Raw genomic sequence first — 5,549 nt, forward strand, 5'->3', positions numbered from 1 at the left:
TGTCGTGTGAAAAGTTGTTTGCGAAATATAATTTTTCATATCTAAATACTTACAATTAACATTCTTTGGTACGTGGACTTGACTAAATACACATGCGCAGAAAGAAGACAGCTCTAGACGCAGTATCAAAGCATATTAAATCCAGGTATACACTTTGATTATTTTTTCTAAACATCAGCCAGACGTACCTAGTGCAAAAATGTTTGTGTATAATACTTTTCATATCAAATAAGATACTTTTTATAACTTTTCTTTTTTGCCTGGACATACATAAATACGCATGCGCTTTGCATCGACCACACCCTGTATACGGTTTCGAAGCGCCTGAAATTCAGATACTTTTAATAATTTTTCCAAAACATTTGTAATTAAAAACGTGTTTTGTTAGGTATTTTCTGGAATATATTTTTTGATATACAAATTCTTAACTTATTTTTTCTCCGTTTGTCCGGTTTCTCATTAATACGCATGCGCCTTGAAGCGTCCACCATTTTTTCCGTATCGATCAATCTAGAACCCAGATACCATCTTATAAGCTTGCAAACCATCATCGTGGTGTGTCGTGTGAAAAGTTGTTACAATAAACATTACAATAAACATCCTTTGCATACGTGGACTTGAATAAATACACATGCGCGGAAAGAAGACAGCTCTCAACGCAGTATCAAAGCATCTTAAATCCAGGTACACTTTGATTATTTTTCCAAAACATCAATAAGATGTACTTAGTTTAAAAGTGTTATAAAAAATACTTTTCATATCTAAATATATACTTTTTATAACTTCCTCGTTCACCTGGACTTACATTAACACGCATGCGCCGTGAATCGACCACACCCTGTATATTGGTTTCGAAGCCTCTGAAATCCAGGTACCTTTTTATTAACCTTTCCAAAACATTTGCAATTAAAAGTGTGTTTTTTTAGTCTGTTTTCCGAAATATATTTTTTGATAAACAAATTCTTAATTTATTCCTGTCTCCGTTTGTCCGGTATCGTCTTAATACGCATGCGCTTTGAAGCGTCCACCAACTTTTCCGTATCGATCAATCTAGAACCCAGATACCATCTTATAAGCTTGCAAACCATCATCATGAAGTGTCGTGTGAATAGGTGTTTGCGAAATTTAATTTTTCATATCTAAATACTTACAATTAACATTCTTTGTTTACGCGGACTTGCCTAAATACAAATGCGCAGAAAGAAGACAGCTCTCAACGCAGTATCAAAGCATCTTAAATCCAGGTACACTTTGATTATTTTTCCAAAACATCAGCCAGGCGTACCTAGTTTAAAAGTGTTTGTATAAAATACTTTTCATATCAAAATATATACTTCTTATAATTATACTCATTCGCCAGGACTTGCATTAATACGCATGCGCCGTGAATCGACCACACCCTGTTTATTGGTTTTGAAGCCTGTGAAATCCAGGTACCTTATAAGAAACTTCTCAAAACATTTGCAATTAAAAGTGTGTTTTTTTAGTCTGTTTTCGATATATATTTTTTGATAAACAAATTCTTAATTTATTCCGGTCTCCGTTTGTCCGGTATCGTCTTAATACGCATGCGCTAAAAAACGTTCACCATCTTTTTCGTATCGAACAATCTAAAAGCCAAGTACTCTCTTATTACTTTGCGAAATATCATAATGGTGTGTCGTGTGAAAAGGTGTTTGCGAAATATAATTTTTCATATCTAAATACTTACAATTAACATTCTTTGGTACGTGGGCTTGCCTAAATACAGAAAGAAGACAGCTCTAGACGCAGTATCAAAGCATATTAAATCCAGGTATACACTTTGATTATTTTTTCAAAACATCAGCCAGGCGTACCTAGTGCAAAAATGTTTGTGTATAATACTTTTCATATCAAATAACATACTTTTTATAACTTTTCTTTTTTGCCTGGACATACATAAATACGCATGCGCATTGCATCGACCGCACCCTGTATACGGTTTCGAAGCGTCTGAAATTCAGATACTTTTAATAATTTTTCCAAAACATTTGCAATTAAAAACGTGTTTTGTTAGGTGTTTTCTGGAATATATTTTTTTGATATACAAATTCTTAACTTATTTTTTCTCCGTTTGTCCGGTATCTCCTTAATACGCATGCGCCTTGAAGCGTCCACCATTTTTTCCGTATCGATCAATCTAGAACCCAGATACCAGATACAATCTTATAAGCTTGCAAACCATCATCGTGGTGTGTCGTGTGAAAAGTTCTTTGCGAAATATAATTTTTCATATCTAAATACTTACAATAAACATCCTTTGCTTACGTGGACTTGCCTAAATACACATGCGCGGAAAGAAGACTGCTCTCAACGCAGTATCAAAGCATCTTAAATCAAGGTATACTTTGATTATTTTTCCAAAACAGCCAGGCGTACATAGTGCAAAAATGTTTGTATATAATATTTTTCATATCAAATAACATACTTTCTATAACTTTTCTTGTTTGCCTGGACATACATTAATACGCATGCGCTGTGAATCGACCACACCCTGTATACGGTTTCGAAGCGTCTGAATTCCAGATACTTTTAATAATTTTTCAAAAACATTTGCAATTAAAAAAGTGTTTTGTTAGGCTGTTTTCTGGAGCATATTTTTTGAAATACAAATTCTTAACTAATTTTTTTCTTTGTCCGGTATCTCCTTAATACGCATGCGCTAAAAAGCGTCCACCGTCTTATTCGTATCGATCAATCTAGAACCCAGATACCATCTTATAAGCTTGCAAACTATCATCGTGGTGTGTCGTGTGAAAAGTTGTTTGCGAAATATAATTTTTCATATCGAAATACTTACAATAAACATCCTTTGGTTACGTGGACTTGCCTAAATACACATGCGCGGAAAGAAGACAGCTCTCAACGCAGTATCAAAGCATCTTAAATCAAGATTCACTTTGATTATTTTTCCAAAACATCAGCAAGGTGTACCTAGTGTAAAAGTGTAAGTAAAAAATACTTTTCATATCAAAAATATATACTTTTTATAACTTTCCTCGTTCGCCTGGACTTACATTAATACGCATGCGCCGTGAATCGACCACACCCTGCGTATTGGTTTCGAAGCCTCTGAAATCCAGGTACCTTTTTATTAACTTTCCAAAACATTTGCAATTAAAAGTGTGTTTTGTTAGGCTGTTTTCAAAATGTTTCAAATTCCTAATTTATTTTTTTCTCCGTTAGCTCTGTACGCATGCGCTAAAAAGCGTCCATCGTTTTTTTCGTATCGAACAATGTAAACTTCAGGTACTGTCTTATTAGCTTGCAAAATATCATCATGGAAATAGAAATTTAATTTTTCATATTTAAATACTTAAAGTAAATATTCTTCGTTCAAGTCGGCTTGCCTAAATACACATGTGCGGAAAGTTGACTGTTTTCTACGCAGTATCAAAGCATTTTAAATCAAGGTACACTTTGATTATTTTTCCAAAATATCAGCAAGCTTTATCTAGTGGAAAAGTGTTTGAAAAATTTTCGTATATAAATTTATAATTTTGATAACTTTCCACATTCGGCTGGACTTACATAAATACGCATGCGCCGTGAATCGACCACACCCTGTATATTGGTATCGAAGCCTCTGAAATTCGGGTATTCTTTTTTGATTATAAGTTATTATTGTTTCAAAATATTTTCGTATTTTAGTAATATTAGGCGTGTTTTAGCCAAACTGTTTTTAAATAATATACTTTGACATGTAAATACTTATAGTAAACTAGCGGCCCCGCTCAAGCTTCGCTTTGACTTATTAATTTATTTATTTGCACTTCTTCCCTATCCCTACCTTACAGTACCCTACTCCTACCCCTACCCCTACCCTACCTCTACCCTACCCTACAACTACCCTACCGGTACCCTACCCCTACCCTATCCCTATACCATAAACCTACCCTACCACTACCCCTACCCTACCCCTATCCTACCCCTTCCCTACCCCTACCCTACCCCTACCCTACCCTATCCCTACCCTACCCCTACCCTACCCCTACCCTACCACTATCCTACCCCTACCCTACCCCTACCCTAACCCTACCCCTACCCTACCCCTACCCCTAAAAAATTAGGAATCCTTCCTGAAATTCCAATAATGTAAATAAGTTTTGTTTACACCGCGATGTAAGAATAAAATAATGTACTACAACTTTGCAGAACACATTATTTTCTACAAAAAAAGTCGCGGCAGCATATATCTATCTTCTATATTTTAGCAGATATAGTACCTTTTGTACTTTAATAAATTATTTAAATTTTATACTAAGGTTTACGTCATTATTTACACAACTAAGCTTAAATCTTTATCAAAATAATATTGCTTAATAATCAAGAGGATATTATAGAGATAAGATTTGCCTTTTACAATATGTTAATTAGTCATATAGTTTCGGAGATAATTCAATATTTCTAAAAGACGCAATAATGCCGCTAAAAGACGCCCCGCGGTTTCACCCACGTAGTTCCTGTTCCCGAAAGAACGCGGAGTAAGAAAATTTAAATGAAATACAAATAACGTAGCTTTCTATTGGTGAAAGAATTTTTAAAATCGGTTTTGTAGATCCAGAGATTACCCCCTATACCAGTACCACTTACAATCTAAATATATAAAACTCAAAGGTGACTGACTGATATAGTGATCACTGAAGTGAACTAACCATTGGAAAGATCGGGCTGAAATTTGGCATGCAGGTAGATTTTATGACGTAGACATCCGCTAAGAAAGGATTTTGATCAATTCTACGCCCAAGGGGATGAAAGTTTGTATGAAACTTTGTCAATTTTAAACTGATTTTGCTGAAATTTGGATTAAAAATAGATTTTACTCTGGATTAACACATAGGCTACTTTTCATCCCGGAAAAATCCATGGTTCCCGTGGGATTTGTGAAAAACTAAATTTCACGCGGACGAAGTCGCGGGCGTCCGCTAGTTGTTAAAATAAGCCCAACGTATTATCAAGTCTTGAAAAAATATTTAATTAATCTTTCCTTTTGTTTCAGAGTGAAGAAATGTGGCTTCCTATTCAACAAGTTGTCAGAAACAATTATATTGTTATTAAATACGGTGCCGTACGTAATTTAGGTGCGTAAATTTTACTTCAGCATTGCTTTAAGTTTAGTTAACATTTCCCCAAATATTTTTCTATTCTCTTATATTATTTTAGTTTCGTAGAAATTCTTGCAAAAACAATGAATCAACTTTTTTCTGACTTTGGCCTTTTTATGTTTTGTTTAGTAAGTATTAAATCAACATTTTTTTATTATAGTCTTCTAATCGTTATCACTTTACAGATACGTTGCACACAATATCGCGGTTTTGGACAATGGGGCAATATAACCATAGAAGCGGATATGCGAAGGTTCAAACTGCTAGTGATGCAGGTATGTACAATTAAATATAATAAATTATAAAATATAACTGAATAGTCGAAAAATCATTCTATTGTTAAAAATTAAAGGTTATTTTATTTAACAATTATTTACAATATTTTAATTTTATCAGGATAAACAATTATTAAAATTTTTACAG

The 5,549-nt window shown here is 34.0% G+C and overlaps 1 long non-coding RNA gene across 1 annotated transcript in view; it reads left to right on the forward strand.

The window, feature by feature from the left end:
• The first annotated feature begins 4,149 nt into the window (after positions 1–4,149).
• The window catches only part of LOC112043817 (uncharacterized), a 43,429-nt gene continuing 42,029 nt past the window's right edge, over positions 4,150–5,549 (forward strand). Inside the window, exons 1-2 of the long non-coding RNA XR_008252335.1 lie at positions 4,150–5,102; positions 5,312–5,401. This is a non-coding gene — a long non-coding RNA (uncharacterized LOC112043817). The remainder of the gene's footprint in view (positions 5,103–5,311; positions 5,402–5,549) is intronic.

Source organism: Bicyclus anynana, chromosome Z (assembly GCF_947172395.1).
Source record: "Bicyclus anynana chromosome Z, ilBicAnyn1.1, whole genome shotgun sequence".
NCBI lineage: Eukaryota > Metazoa > Arthropoda > Insecta > Lepidoptera > Nymphalidae > Bicyclus > Bicyclus anynana.